This window comes from Acartia tonsa, chromosome 5, assembly GCF_053477335.1.
Source record: "Acartia tonsa isolate MP-2025a chromosome 5, ASM5347733v1, whole genome shotgun sequence".
Lineage (NCBI taxonomy): Eukaryota > Metazoa > Arthropoda > Copepoda > Calanoida > Acartiidae > Acartia > Acartia tonsa.
The window spans coordinates 46,765,140-46,782,494 of NC_137264.1; positions in this window are offsets into that span (position 1 = coordinate 46,765,140).

Sequence of the window (17,355 nt, forward strand, 5' to 3'; positions counted from 1 at the left end):
AGTTTTAATAAGAAAAAAATTTGGGGGGGGGATTTTAAATTGGGAGGGTGGAGATACGCTCTCCCAAAATAGTTAAAAACCTTCCCTGTACCTAAAAAAAAAGCTTAATTGCAAAGGAAAATTAAACAGATGTCATTTAAAAAAATAAAAAAAATTTAAATTGGCACATTTGTATAAACACCTGTAGACTCAAGAATGACGCGAAAAATAGGGAAAGGAAAAAAGAGAGGGGGTAAATTTATGGGGTAAAAGTTTGAAGATATCCATAAATAGGTATGATCACCAACTTCTACCATCATAAATCTACTGGATAACCGGTTGTCAGCCATAATGAAAAAGCATAGCATCGTCCCCAGCCTGGGCCTAACAAAACAGGTTAAAATCTTTTAATTTCATTTTCATATCCACGGAAGACTGGCTATAATATGATGTGATATTAGTTATTTCTCGCATCGTACTATACGCGGATATAGAATAAACAATTATAAGATTAAAATCAGTTTTTTTAGCCCCGAGGTGCCGAAAGCACGGGCTAAAAAACTGGTTTTAATCTTATGATTGTACATTTTTATATTAGTAGAAAGCTGGATATAATACGATGCTAGACATATTTTTTTTCGTATGGATAAGAACCGGTTCCTATCCACCGGATTCGAATGAATACGAGAAATAAATATACTAGTTTGTCATTATTATATCAGGGAGGAAAGGGACATTGGGTTGTTTATTTTACGAGTCCCCAAAGTTTTTTAATATATATTTCTTATTTGTTGGCTTAAAAACTTTGGAGACTTTATTTAATTTTGATTGGTTTGTTCAATAAGTTGAGTGTCAAGTTAAAGTTTGAACTACTAATTGTAATTTTTGTGTATAATCATTGGGATGTGCATCAATTTATAGGCCATTGTCTTATCCCTTAAGATCCTTGTTTTTATGTACATTCTATCCATACTAGGCTTTTATTATTATTCGTGAGATATTACGGAACACACATATATATATAACACCATAAGACATCTGTAAAAAATATTAATAAGTAATTACTATGTCTGGTCTGACTTACTCATGTCTTGCAGGCATATGAGGGATAATTATCATCTAGAAATTTGAACATTTCACAAAATTTCATCAGTATATATGGCAATAGACTATATATTTATATACACTGATTCTCAACAAAACAAGGATGACAACATCCATAAAAGCGAAGCACTGAAACAGTAGGACAAACGGACATTAACACTTATATAGTGTCAGAACTGAATAATCAGAAATGTATAAGAGTCGAAGCAAAGTTGTAAGTAAATTTGTTGAAAAACTGCTTTATACAGGATTATGTTTATGGACATACTTACATTTTTAGGACTTGATTATAGAGTTGCTTCGCTAATAACATTATACTTTGTTGTCCCAAGAATTACTATAAAAAATCAGATCAATCGGATGATTAGAACACATAAAAATTTGTTGTTAAAAAAGTAAAAAAAACAAAGTTTAAAATGGACGTACGGACATTTTGGTAATGATTATAGAGTTGCTACGCTTTCTAAATCGTACCAAATTACTAAAGGAATCACCATGCAAAATTTGAAATAGATAGGACATTTCTAACATGCCTAAATTAACGAAAAAAGCTATCCGTTACGGACGGAAGGACGTACGGACGGACCGACCCTAATTATAGAAAATCTTCGCTTTTAATAACCCCTTCTGTATAAAAAAAAACAAATGGTTGAAAGGTTTAAGCAACCAATCTAAGTTTGATAAATGTACCCAAAGGTTTAAGACTAACAAATCGAAGAAAGATAGAGAATGTTTCATGTGTGACGTCATAAAATACGTCTAAATCAATCTCTTTTTTTTAGGGGTTTCCTTTCCCGCTTCTCCTCTCTCCCTTCCTTTGAAGACGTGTTTGTATGACGTCACAAACGACACTTTTTGTATCTTCAAATAGGCTAACAATGTGAAAAATTTTATTCTCAGTATAATGTCCCCTCCCTCTCTGGGTAGGAGCACAGTGCCTGCATACAGGGAGGGAGGGGACATTTGGTCATTTATTACACTGGTCCCCAAACGTTTTCTAATTAGTTGGTTTTACTACTTTGGAGACTTTTATTGAATTTTGATTGGTTTATTAAGTGTCCAAACTACTAATTGCAATTTACAGAAGCGGTATTTTTTGGTATTATAATTGAGATGTACATCAATTTATTGACCATTGTCTTATCCCTGGCTAAACTGTATATACAGTGTCTGCATAGGAATCATTATTGGTGTGCAATTATCTCCACCAAATCTTTTATATTAATGGATAATAAATGAGTTCCATGAATTGACATTAATTGTCCCCTGTCATAATATCCACGTATATTCTACACCCATTTTCAAATTATCACGAACTGTCCCTACCCATTTGTTACACTTTAGACAATAACGGATAGTGGACCAAGTAATGCCACGTCTCGCGGTCGTAGCGGTCATGCATCATATTGTAGGGTTGACGCAAATTTCAGATCTTAGTTTTCGCTGTTTGATTTACTATTTTTCTCAATAAGATAAAAGCGAATGCTTGCAAGATTATTTGGGTATAGTCCTTTCCACGACATCCCTCCATAAGGGGCGATTAGTCGTACTTTTAAAATGGCTTTTTATAGGTTATTTTAGGTTAGGTTAGGTTATATTGTGTTAGGTGATTGCCCCACAGGGTTAGGTAATTGGCCCCGCAGGGTTAGAGCCCCCCGCAGGGGCTAGAAATAGGAGAAAAGCTACTGTGAAAAATACGAAGAATCGCCCCTTATGGAAGGATGTCGTGGAAAGGACTATACCCGATTATTTAATTCGCTATAATATAAAGATACTTTTTCAAATCGCGAAATCTGGGATCTGAAATTTGCGTCAACCTTCCAACCTGACGCATGACCAGGGATCTGAAGGGATAAGACAATGGTCGTTAAATTGATCTCCAAAATTACCCCTTCTGTAAATCGCAATTAGTAGTTGAAACGTTTGGACACTCAATTCATGAACTAACTAATCACAATTCAATAGGAGTCCCCAACTTTGTTAAGCCAAGGAATAAGAAAACGCTATCATAAAACTTTGGAGACTAGTGTAATAAACAGCCCAATGTCCCCTTCCTTATGTATTGCGATTATGAAACACTTTGAAAAAATGATAATATGCAGAAATTAAGGCACACTATCCTTATCAAGGCTAGATGCTGTTTAGTTCCTATTTACTATTAAGAGTCTGGCTGACAGATAGATAGGTAGATAAAAATATTTATGGACTTGTAGATAGATAAATATTTTTATGGACTGGCAGATATATAGATAGATAGTTGGATAGATAAAATCAGTAGCATACCTCTCATTTTTTTAACCTCTCATGACTTCAGACCCCGCCATTGCATATAATGATAAATAGAATAGTAGATAGTATAGATATACTATTAAATAAAGTAGTAAGGATTTTCTAAGGCCTAAGATCTAATAACTAACCGATTTAATTCTTTTTTTGATGAGATTAAGTTAGCTCCAGTAATGATTTTAGGCCAATATCTTTTTATATCTAAGTCTTTTGATGGTTTTAGGCTATTTTCCTAGCCCCTCTCTGTCTCTTAGAATACAGATCTACTAGAGGCTAGGGACGGAGACACTAGTGACTAATTAAAGCCAAAGAGATTTTTAATCATAACAAAATGTACAAAATATGTTCCATAAAAAAATCGAGGAAAAACATATCATTGTTTTTTTTCTATGCCTGTGTTATTAATAATTTACTAGATGCTTTTCTGTTCCGGTATAGACAAAAATAAACATATATAGATAGATACACAGTCTGAAAGCTTACAAGTAGATAGGTAGGCGGAGTTTCTTATAAAATTATCTAGAAACTATATATACCCAGGGATCTAAAGGGATACGACAATGCCCGATGAATAAATCCACATCCCCAATATTGATACACAAAATTACCCATTCTGGTGTAGTATGCGATTAGTGGTTGAAACGTTTGAACATTCAACTTAATGAATCAACCAATTAAAATCACCAAAGTTGTGAAGCCAAAAATTTATTATAAAACTTTAAGGACAAGTGTAATAAACAGCTCATTGTCCTCTCATTATAAAACAAATTAAATAAATATATTTTAGCATCATACTTTAGATTTTAAGTGAGGAACTTTTTACCTCCAATCCTTTAAAAAAAAGTATTTCATTCATCATTTGGGTCGAGTTTTGTATTAGGGTGATAAAAAGCCCTATATGGTAGGCTTAGTGCTGGGTTAAAGATTGCTGCAACGGCCATAAAACAAATCTTAATCGTACATATTGGAAGCTATATAGGTGGAGGAAAAAATATATCAAAGGGATTGTATTAAATTAATGTTCTACATTATGAATTTGGTTAAGTTAAATGTATATAGCAAGTCATCTTTCTGTATTAGACCAAACTCATTTAGACTGAGTTTTTGATAGGTACTAAACACTCGGGAATAGTCCCTTTCGCACCTTAAGGGGCGATTCGTCGTATTTTTAAAATGGCTTTTTATAGGTTAGGTTAAATGGGTTAGGTGATTGCCCCACAGGGTTAGGCAATAGGCCCCGCAGGGTTAGAGCCCTCTGCAGGGGCTAGAAATAGGAGAAAAAGCTCTGCTAAAGTCTAAACTACACAAATTATACAATTTCAAAGATTAAGAAAATCGTGTTTTTTTATAATAAAAATATTTTTGTTTAGATAGGGGAGAAAGTTGCGAGTTTCGTCGTATTTGCATTTTGAAAGGTTATTTTAGTTTAGGTTAGGTGATTGCCCCGCAGGGTTAGGCAATTGGTCCCGCAGAGTTAGTGCTAGAAGAAAAGTTACTGTGAAAATATGACGAAACCCGCAACTGCGTTCCTTCATATGATCCAGATTTTCTTTGGTACTTTTAATTTTACTATAGGTCGGTTAGGATAGTTTTTATTGTGTACTTGGTAGCCCTGCAGGGTTAGGGTTTCGCAGACATTGGGCCCACAAGGGTTTGGGATTAGTCATAGGAAAAATTCTCACACTTTTTTTCAATTAATTTTGAAATAATGGGGAAAAGTATTTTTGATTTTTTAATTTTCTTATTATTTACTTTTAAAGTTTATTTTAATTAATAAAGAATGTTACTAAAATTTTATATAAGTGTAACTATATATGTCTATGTGTCAGAGAAACACAATTCTATGTTGTTTCTACTCAACTGTAAAGAAATAATAAAATATAATTTGAGGATTTATTTATCTTAACTTTAGAAGAATTTTCAGACAAACACTATTTAAGAGAATCTTCACTAAAAATACAAAGTAATTGCAAAAAAATTTTAAAAGCAAGCTTTTCTATAATTAGGTTCGGTCCGTCCGTCCGTCCATAACAGATAGCTTTTTTCGTTAATTTAGAGTGTTTGATTCCTGTGACAACTAAGTATAATGTTATAAGCGAAGCAACTCTATAATCAAGTCCTAAAAATGTAAGTATGTCCATAAACATTATCCTGTATCAAGAAGTTTTTCAACAAATTTACTTACAATTTTAGTTCGACTCTTATACATTAATATTCTGATTATTCAGTTCTGACATTATACAAATGTTAATGTCCGTTTGTCCTACCGTTTCAGAGCTTCGCTTTTATGGATGTTGTCATCCTTGTTATTTTATATTCCTCCTTGACATGTAGACGAGCAAACAGACAGATTGACGGATAAAGTTAGTTGTAGAGAAAAATCTGTGGAATGCTTGAATAATCTTAGACATTTTAAAATCCTAAAAGATCAGGGAAATCTACACAAAAAATCGATAGGGTATTATTGTATATGAGCAAAGAAAATATAGAATTTAATAAAAGAATATGGAACGAAAAAATTTTGTTTTTACAAATATAATGCTTTTTTGTCAAGGGAATCATTACACAAATTCTTCCATAATTTTCTATTTGTATTTTTAAATCACATTTTCATCAAAGGCTTGATAAAGTCGGTTAAAAAATTTTTTGTTTGTTTAATAATATATAATGAAATAAATATTGCTGTTTTATGAAATAACACATTCCACATCTTTAGATTTCTCAATTATAATATACAGGGTGCGGCACATAAATCGAGACATTTTGTAATTTTTAAAGAAATGAACATAAAATCGTCAATTTTAAAGATTTTATTGAATTTTAAAAACTGGAAAGCAAAATAGGTATATGAATAGTAGATTATTCAACAAAATCGCCGCCAGCCTCAATCACCGCCTCTACCGGCCTCCTCAACCGCCGGCAGATCCAGGTCAAAATGTACCTGTCCAAGCTGGCGTAGTTCTCCTTGATAGTGGCAATGAAGGAGGTCTTTGTGGTATGGGCACGTCTATTGGTACATGCTTCAAAGTAGCCCTAGGCCCAAAAGTCAATTGAATTAAGATCGGGCTGCTGGGAGGCCACTTTTCCTTAGGAACATGAGTAACCGCCAAATGGACAAAATCCATGTTTTTGCTCTCAATTGGGCTAGGATTTAGCTACAGTGGACTTTAAGTACTCAAAATGCGTGTCTCGATGAGCTTAAGACACACAAAAAATTTTGGGTCAAATTTCCAACTCCTTCCCTGTCGGACCCTACGTTTTGTGATTTTGCTCATTAAACCACCGGCGCATTTGGAATCTGCCTTGTTGAACATATGCGCGGCCAGCTTGGTGTACACGTCTATCTTCGTCCCAAGATTTTTTTTGTGCTAAAAGGTCATTACCTAAGCTTTCTATAGTGGGGTCAAACGTCCGCATTGGTCAAGTAATTTTCGCGCCATGGCCGTTTAAAAAATGTCTCGATTTATGTGCCGCACCCTGTATATATATATATATGGTTGCTACAGTTGTTTAGATTAAATTATCACAACAAAATCTTTTGAAAATAAGCCATGTGACGTCATAAAAGTGAGAAACTATACATCTCTTTTTTAGGGGTTTTCTTTTCCACTTCTCCTCTTATTCCTAATTTTTATGATGTCACATGGCTGATTTTTTGAGACACTTTGTAAAGCTTCCTATGCATACGAAATAAAGAGAAAGCAAAAATAAAGCCTAAAACCTTCCAATCACCTATAACAAGTTTCTATAAAAAGAAGAACTCAATCGGTTCAGTAGTTATCAAAATCTTATGCTACAAACTAAAAACTTACTCCTCTATAAATAAGGATAATTTGAAAAAAATGAGAAAATAAAATTAATTCCAAAGCTTATTAAATGTCAATCAAACTGACTAACTACTCAAATAAAATGTCAGTCACTAAAAGACGTCTATTGTGACACTAGAGTTGCCAAAGACTTTAGAAATGTTGATATACTCAGGAAGGGAGTGGACATTGGGCTGTTAATTACGCTAGTCCCCAAAATCTTATAACATTTTCTTATTAGCTGACTTAACAACCTTGGGGACTTTTATTGGACGTTGATATGTTGGTTTATTTAGTTTAGTTTTAAATGGTTCAACCACTAATTGTAATATACAGAAGTGGTATATTTGTATATCATCAATAGGCAAGTAGATATATTTATCAGCCTTTGTCTTTTCCCTTTAGATCCATGTGATATACTAGACTTGTTGCTTTTCATATGCTAATTTTTTCAATCTTGCACACTTTATTTACTTTATATGGGTTCAATAATTTGATATAATATTAATTTTTCGTGCGCGAAGCTACTCTATAAGTAGATGATCAGGTTGTTTGCTTTCATTGCAATTATATTTCTTACATTTGTACTAAATTACATTTAAGTTATTTGACATAATATCAATTTAATTGTTATAGCTCATTTATAAAAAAAAAATTAATGCGAAGACCGAACAATAAGTCCGTAATGGATGGTTCGGGTATAGTCCCTTTTGTAAAAATACCTCTTAAGGGGCGTTTCGTCGTATTTTCACATCTGTTCTTCTACTTCTAGCCCCTGTGGGAGGCTCTAACTCTATGGGTCAATCATCTAAATTAACTTAAACACAACCTAAAATAACGTATTGAAAGCTATTGTGAAAATACGATGAAATGACCCTTAAGAGGCGTTTTCACGAAAGGGACTATACCCGATGGTTCTCATATTTAATTTATCAATTGTCCTTTCGATTTTAAACTTTGCTTTCTGATTCCTGTAATAGTTATGTCCGATCTAAAAAAGCGTAGCAACTCTATAATTGTTATCAGAAAATCTGTAGGTCCATTTTAAACTTTTTTTTGTCAACAACTTATTGTATGATGTAACTTTCCTATTCATTTGCAAATTTTAATAATTAACACCTATGTACAATATTTTAAGAAAAGCATCTTTATAATCAAGGCCTTGAATTGTTTTTAATACCACTTTTGATTAATGTAAATTAATCGTTGATTGTCTTAGTCCTCAAGATACTAGGGTATATAAAGGAAAATATAACGTACAAGTGATTTATTTATTTTAAATTGATTGTTTTACTCCCCACTCTAACTAATTACATCAAGTTTCAGGATTTACTACACAGTTAGATCTTTAAAAATATAATTTTATCATAAATTTACAAGTTCATTTATCCAATCAGAGGGATTATGTATTATGTTAATACCCAAAGTTTTATAAACTTACTCTTATTCGTGGGCCTAAAAAATTGGGACCCTTGTTAGATATTAATTGTTCAGTTAAAACTTGTAGTGTCCACACTTTTGAACCAATAAGTTTACTCTACAGAAAGGGTATTTTTTATCAGTATTGCATTGGGAATATACAAAAATCATCTTTCATTGTCTTGCTCAAATCATAAACTGACTAGATAGATATATCTAACTCGAAACTAAATAATATCATACAATGCAAGCTTTGTTAGGTTGATATTTAAGCATCGGACTCATGAAAAGAAAAATATAGTAACATTCTTGTGTCTAAGTTACGTTTTTCAAGGATTAGGATCTTTTTATTCAATTTAAATTAAATGTTTATGTTTATGTTTATGTACTAAAAGCACTTTACTTCCATCCATTCTTTTGTATTACTATTAAACTTATATTTTCTTTAAAATCCTACTAAATGACCTGAAACCAGCTTTCCTATAAGTGAACTCAAGGTTTCTTAGTTATTGAAAATGTGAATACATTTGATTTAAATACTTCTTTATTAGTAACAAAGCTACTTTATACTTTACTGTATCCGTACGACAGTCCACAAAGCTATTGAGGTTATATAATTTTCTCAGCCAATATTTTAGATAGAATGCTAATTTTTGTATGGAGTTACTTATTTCAAAAGAGTATACAACTTACTGAGTCCGTCAGTCTGTCGTTTATGTCACAAAAAAACTATTGTATATATTTTACAAAGGTTTCGTGATTTTATACTATCTATGTATTTTTTAGTGTCGCTGATTTAACAAACTATGAATACCTGTCTCTCCCTTTGAAACTACCTAGGATAACTTTTAGTTTGAAACTTTACAGACAATAAAAATAAATAAAAATGAATTGTTTTTTAACAATTATATACTGCTACAACAAACTTCACTTGAATTCACGTGCAAGTGTTCGAAGGAAGATTTAAATACTTTCAAACAAGAAAGATATTATTTATAACTACTTCGTACGGGCGAGATTCTTCTTTGATTTTAAGTGATCATCTAAGAGCAGCCAGAGTATATCATCAAAGTTTAATGGGATGCGATACTCTAACACCCAAGGATATTAGGTTAAGTAACATCCTACAGGCAACCAACCATTTGATCACCCTTGTCTGGAAGTCCTAATGGTGTATGGTAAAGATTCGCTTCTGTTTATGGGGGCCAAAACAGTTGGTACTAACTTTTAACTTTTTTGGTATGACTCGTTGTGGACCAAACTCGACCCCAACATCTCTTGGACAGCTTACAGGATCGCTATCATTTACGCTAAAACCGCGGGTTATTCATTTTATGGTACAGATATTTTATAAATCGGGGTAGATACTATTTTCAAAAATATAAGGTTTTATCAAAATCTCACTAACAACTAAACTGTCTTGGTTCTTTGTTCATTTTTAATTAAGCTTTCCATAGATTACTGGATTGTTTAAACTATCTTATTTTACAATTTAAGTCTTCGGATGGTTTTAGTCTATTTGTCTACTCTCTCTTTGATTTAAGAGCCCCTATATGCTAGAAGCACAAATTCAACTTCTAATACAGACAGTCAGAGATTTTTCTATTTATATAGAATAAAATATTTTATTTTATAAGTTTATTGTATGGTTTTAATTATAGTTTGATTAAATACTGAAGAGTTGTATCAAATGACATATACTTAAATCTGGTTTCAAAATCAAATTAAATCTTACACTAATGATGTTTTTAAAATACAATATAAAACTATATTTTATTTATATTGATTTATTGAAAACTAGCGGCTACGCCTCTAGAGGTCTCTAGGGGCACTTGAGGAGGGGGGTGTCGAATTTGATAACCCAATTTCTTATTTTAGATTTTTAAAGAAAAAGTAAAAAAATATTTTTGTGGGTGGAAATCTTTTTTTTGGGGGGAGGGTTGACCCTCCCCCCCCCCCCCCCGCCATTATTTTTAATTTTAGTTAAAAACATTAAATTTTTTTGGGGGGGGTATTTTTCATTTTTTGGGGGGTTGGGGGTGTCCCACCCCCCTAGAAAATAGTTATAAACCTTCCCAGGACCTATGAAAAGCTACCCTGTTAAGGAGAACCCGATCGGTTTAGCAGTTAGCGAGATCCTTCGGTACAGACATGCAGATACACAAACAGACAAACATCCTGTTACTTTAGTATAAGGATTTACAATAAATGTCTGTTTGCTTGTGATGCAGATCAGCCACTAGGTTTCTACTAAACAAAACTACTAACCAAGTGCCTAAATTTTTGACAAAAAATATTGAGAGAAAAATTGTATTAATTTATAACCCTTCATTTTAATTCAGTATATCTTTCATTATAAATCATTAATATCATTATAAATCCTAAGGTAGTAAGGTTTTCTTGTCTGTACCTATGGATCTCGAAAGTAGCAGGTCTGATGAAATTGAGCTTTTGTGGTAACCTTTATAAATACCACGGGCTGGTTTTAGGCTATTTTCTTGTTACTCCTTATTTGGCCATTAGAAACTAGGGGCGAGGTAGCTAGTATTTTTAAATTGAACAATATTGCAAAAGAAAAACTTTAAAAATTGTAAGATAAGCCAGATGTTTGCTTCATAATACTTCTTGGGTGTAAATTTAAATTGATTATAAGAAAACCAAAAGAATAACCCTAAACAGTCGGATTTCTTTGTCGGTCAGAGATAGGTAGGGGGTCATTGAAGTTCCAACCCCCTTTATCTCAGCTCCCAATAGAGCTAGAGGGTTTAACATAATGTACAGTTTCCAGGTTTGATAAAGAATTTCCCAGTCAAAGTCAAACTTTTTTTTCACAACCTTTGTTTAGGTCCTTTTCACTTAAAAAAAAAAAAAAAATGGTTAGACAAAACAGAAAAACTGGAGGGGGTGGGGATTGCGTTCAACGCAGTATTGTAAGAAAATTTTAGCCAAGAATTAGTATTTAACAAGATAAAATTTAACTGTTAATCTTTTAATTCCAGTTAAAGTTTGAAACTTTTTATCTCACCCGTACAACACTTTTAAACTCTACTTAAATACTAAAAAGTTATTTTAACCTAATTTGGGAGTTCATTTTGAATTGTATTTTGTAAAATGAAGCTTTTAAAAAAAGTTCGTTTGCCTTGAAACTTTTATGGGTTATGCCCCCGAAGAAAATGAACATCCCCTCCCCCTCATCGATATTACTTTAGAACATAAAAATAAGCTTTTAAAAAGACTCAAAAATTAAAAGCTATATTTATCTATTTGTTTATAAGTTTATCTTTAATTTTTCATACTATAACATTTCTAAGTCTATTTAATCAACACAATAAAGTCAATTAAAGTAAGATATATTTTATCTATTTGTCTATAAGTGTATCTATAGTTTAAGGGGCTATTCAACAATATAAAGAAATAATTTTTTGTATCTATTTAATTATAAGTTTATCAGTCTTTCAATCTGTTTTATAACATTCTTAGAGCCCTTATTCAACGAATCAATACTAAAAAGTCAATCCAAGTAGAATATGATATTACTATTATTGAGTAAGTTTGGATACTTAATAGTCAAGTACATAATATAAGTACTACCATTATCCCTAGCTCCTCTGCGGAGAGCGTCATTCATTACGGTGACTTAATTTGGGACACCTGCCATACTCGGCGAGGGTGAGGTAATAATGAGTAGCTTGAACGTGGAGCTTGATAGCTCTAGTGGCTATACAAAAGTGTCTCAGCCTACTCCATGACTACTTAGGTCCAAACCCTAAGAGACTGTGGCTAATCAATCAATCAACTATTAAACTCTAAGTTTAAACTAATATAGTTTATCAATCTATCCATCTATTGTATAACATTCTTAACGCCACTTTTTCAAAACTAAAAGTCAATGTAAGTTATATATATTTTTTTGTCTATATGTTCTATAGTAAATCAATCTATCTATCTATTTTATTCACAGAGAAAGGGGACATTAGGCTATTTATTACAAAAGTCCTCTAAGTTTTATAATAATAACGTTTTCGATTTCGTTGCATTAATAACTTTGGGGACTTTTATTAAATTTGGATAGGTTGGTTCATTATGTCAAGTTTCCAAATTTTCATAATCTATAGAAGGTGTAATTTTGTGAATCAACATAGGGGATGTACATCAATTTATCGATTAAATTATTGTCTTATCCCTTTATATCCCTGATGGCTTAACATTCCTAGAGCCATTTATTGTATTGTATGAAGACAGAGGTAGATTAAAGGTGACAGGAAAAAAGAAAAAGAGAAAACAAGGAATTGCATTCTTCAAACCAGGAAATGAGGGGACATAGGCATTTTATTTACACCGGTACCCAAAGTTTTATGATCACTACATCGTATTCGTTGGCTCAAAAACTTTGGATGCTTTAAATAAACATTGGCCGGTTAGTTCAGAAATATTAGTGTCAAAACATTTTAACCTATCATTTTGATGTACAGAAAGGGTAATCTTGTTATCATATGAATATTTGTTTATCGTCCATTGTCTTATCCCTTAAGATCCCCGATTTAACAAACACCATGCTTGTCCGTTTGTTTGTTGAAATAAAATTTTTGTTAGTTTAAAAAGTACAATATTTTAAGAATTTAAACACAGATAAATACAAAAGACCCATGGTCGATCTATCTAATTTGCATGAATTGGCAAGAATATGACAATTTTCAGACAAGTAATTGTTTAAAATCAAATCTTTTTTATATTGATCATAAATGTCTTTTTTTATTTCCCTTTTTATTCTTTAATATATATTTATTTGTCCGTATGTTTGTTTTCAAGGTCGGTATGTGTTTGTTGGAAATATTTGCAAGGTTGCACTTTTTTTTACATCAGACACCTCTGTTTTATATTTCATATGTGTGTTTGTGTATGTTTGGTGATAAAAAAAATGAAATCCATAAACTCCGGGAGGAGGGGGGACATTGAACTATTTATTAAACTAGTCCCCAATTTATTAAAATATTAAAAATTTATTTTTCTTATTTGTTGGCTTACAACTTTAGTGATTTATTATTAAATTTAGATTGGTTGGTTTGTTAAAATAAGTGTACTGAAGTTTTAACCCCTAATTTCAATCTACAGAAGGGGAAATTTTATGTATCATCATTGGATATGTACATCTATTCATCGGCCATTGTCTAATCGCTTAGATCTCTGCTATGAACTAGATTCATGAAGGTTAAAACTTTAAGAAGGTATCCATGTCGGCCTAATAAATAGAAAACCCTTCTTTTCACAAAAAATCCATAATTACTAAATGTTCAAAAACTAAGAGAATGAGGCCTTTTGTCGTCCAAAGCCAGGGATCGAAGGGGATATTACACCATCTGATAAATTGATGTACACAAAATTACTACATCTGTGTATACTGTATACACTGTATAGTTTACAATTAGAGATTCAAACGTTTGGACACTCCAATTAATGAACCTTTTAATCAAAAATACTATAAAAGTCCACAAAGTTGTTAAGCTAACGAATAAGGAAACGTTATTATAAAACTTTGGCGACTAGTGAAATAAGCGGCCTAATATTCCCTCTCTCCCTGTCCCATTGCACTATTCATTTATCACTTGTTTTCAAATTATTTTTAATTTGTTGTTAACTTCAAACATACCCTAAGAATAAATATTAGATCTTTAATTTTAGCTATTATTAAAGAATCAAGTAACTAATTCTATATGGATTAGGTTCAACCAAAAGCAGAGCCCAAATTTTCTTGTTCTACTATTCAGTTTATATGAGAGATTTTAGTCTTAACTTTTTTCAGCGATTTAAATTAGAGAGCAAAGTTGAAACAAACATTTTAGTGTTTGATAATTTTTACAAAATTGTTATATAGTCCCTTTAGAGGCAACTCCTCTTAAGGGGCGTTTCGTCGTATTTCCACAGTAGCTTTTCCTTTATTTTTAGCTCCCAGGGGTGGGCTCTAACCCTTACGGGGCCAATTGCCTATACCTGCGAGTCAATCACCTAACCTAACTTACCCTAACCTCACCTAAAATAACCTATAAAAAGCTACTGTGAAAATACGACGAAACGCCCCTTAAATTCTTAATACTAAATTACGATATATTTACTATGTAGATAACTATCACAGCCACCCAAAGATAATTTCTTAAGGTCTTTAGGAAACATTAATATATTAATTTTTTAATGTCTAATCGCCTTTTTTAATTATAATTAATTAGTCAGCTTTATGGTATACACACTAATGTTAAAAAAATATCAAGTCACGTTTCTTCACTTTTTAGGATGCAATTTTTCTTTGAGGTTTACAAAGTTGTCGAATTTAAAGAAAAAAGATCAGCTTATGTTACTTTTTAAGTAGCGAAGCTACTCTGTAATTCACTTTGTCTTTCCGTCCGTCCGTCCGTCCGTCAGTCAGTCCGTAGAGCTGTCGGGGAAATGTGATTTTTCGGCTGCTAATTTTAAGTGAAAATTATCATGACTTGTGCGCATCTAATCTATACATTTTAAAATCTATTGAATGCTTTGCTACTTAAAGAAGTTGTCATCCTTGTTTTCCATGTAGTTTAAGATAAAAAAGTTCAACAGTAATAAATTGGATGATATTTCTCAAATTCTAATTTATTTCCAACCCATTCGAATTTTTTTTGAAAATTTTATTATATAGATTAGTAGATTTTTTGTCTGTAGCTTTAGATTTCGATAAATACTCGACCGATTAAGTTCTTCATTTTAAGGAAGCTTCACAAAATACCCGGGATGGTTTTTGGCTTTTTAAATTTTAGATTAAAGTGTTGGGATGGCTCTAGGCTAATAATTATAATGTAATATTTATGGCAATGATACTATAATAATTAAACCATGCATATACTTTTGTTTAGATAATCCTATTATATGAAGTAGTAAGCTTTTTTGTTTGTTGGGATTCTTCTTTACAACAAAGCTTCTCCAGGGAAGGTTTTTAACTATATTTAGGAAGGGAAATTTCACCCTACTAATAAAAGATGACATCGCACCCCCCTTTTTTTCTTTCCAAAACTTAAATTGAAAAGGGAGGGGGCTGTCTTTTCCATGTCCATCCTAAAGTCCATCTAGAGGTTCTGGGCGCATAGTCGTTAGTCTATTAATAAAGAAATAATTGAACATACAATGAAATGTGACTTTTTATAAACTTTCAAAATTAATAAATACTAATTTCTCAATACATTACCGTTTTTTTATTATAAAAATAATCACTTTTTCACTTAAATGTTCAAATTATAGAAACAAATCAAGGTTTTAAATATACATTAATTTCAATAAAAAAGTTCTTAATAATTATAATAAATAATGAATAACAAATAAAATAACTATTAAAATTGTTTTAAGTGTTTTGTTTTTAAAGGGTATGTTTTATTACTTTTTTGCTATTCAGCCAATTTTCATTATTAAATACTAAAATCTCTAAAAGTTTAAAATTTTTATTTTAAAAATCTAAAAACACTGAAAAATTTTGACATTATATTGAAGAGCGCTGAATTAAATGGCTTATACCTAACTGTTGATAGAACAATTTTACCAAAGAGAGAGAGACAGAGAGAGAGAGAGTGTGAGAGAGTGAGTGAGTGAGAGAGAGAGAGAGAGAGAGAGAGAGAGAGAGAGAGAGAGAGAGAGAGAGAGAGAGAGAGAGAGAGAGAGAGAGAGAGGAGGGAGACAACCACGGAGATAGAAAGATAGATAAAGTTAGAGAGGTATGCTGCTACTACCCAATTCCATTTCCTATTCCGAGGAAAGTTTGGCTTGTTGTCTCCGGTGTAAACAGAGAGTGCCTCCGTCAGAGTCAAACCACATTTTTCGCAGTTGTTTCAAATATTTTTGGCAACATTTTGGGCATTTAATAATTTTTAATCGATACCAGAAAGTCCTTATATCCATTAAAACATGCTGTCAATATTTTTTGTATGATATATTTCTCCCATTTAACTGATTTTTGGGAATATTGATTACTAGAACAACAAGGTACATTATCATATTCAAAGCATCTCCATAATCAAGTCCAAACAATGTAAGTATGTTCCTAACAGTTTCTGTAGTTAAATAATATTTTATTACATTTTTATACAATTTATACACTTGAAAATTAATATTCTGCTTAGTAAGTTCTGACACTCTTCAAGTGTTTATGTCCGTTTGACATACCATCTAATTTTAGAGCTTTGCTTATATGGATGTTGTCATCCTTAATATCTTCAGGTTTTGTACTATAATGGTTATGGTTAACGAGCAGCCTTGATGCTAATATTACCAATAATTTGTCGTCTATATGGTATTAAAAAAAGTAGTCATGTCTGATATCATTGCCGTTTTTTATGTTGACTTTATTGCATGCAATACAAGTTATATTTTATTTAGATATTCCTTAATAAAAATTATCAATAATATTATTGATTTCTTTGCATGCATTTATTGAAATAAATACAAGATAAATTAAGGTCGAAAAGGCGATAAAATTATAAAGCATTTCTATTTTTCATATGTAATCCTTTTTTATAAAGCAGTAAGGTTTTTGTGTGAAGCTTAAGAACGGTCCTTGGGGCTAACAAAGTTGTTTTTTTATCTTTTTATTATCTTTTTTTTCTTTTATTCCGCGGAAATAAAAAACTATTTCTCACTTATCATGTTTCCAATCCTTTGGCACCAACAAACAACTCCTATTTTATTAACATTATTCATAATGGCTGCAACATAAAAACTTTTTATTCTTGTTGATCTTGATTTTGAT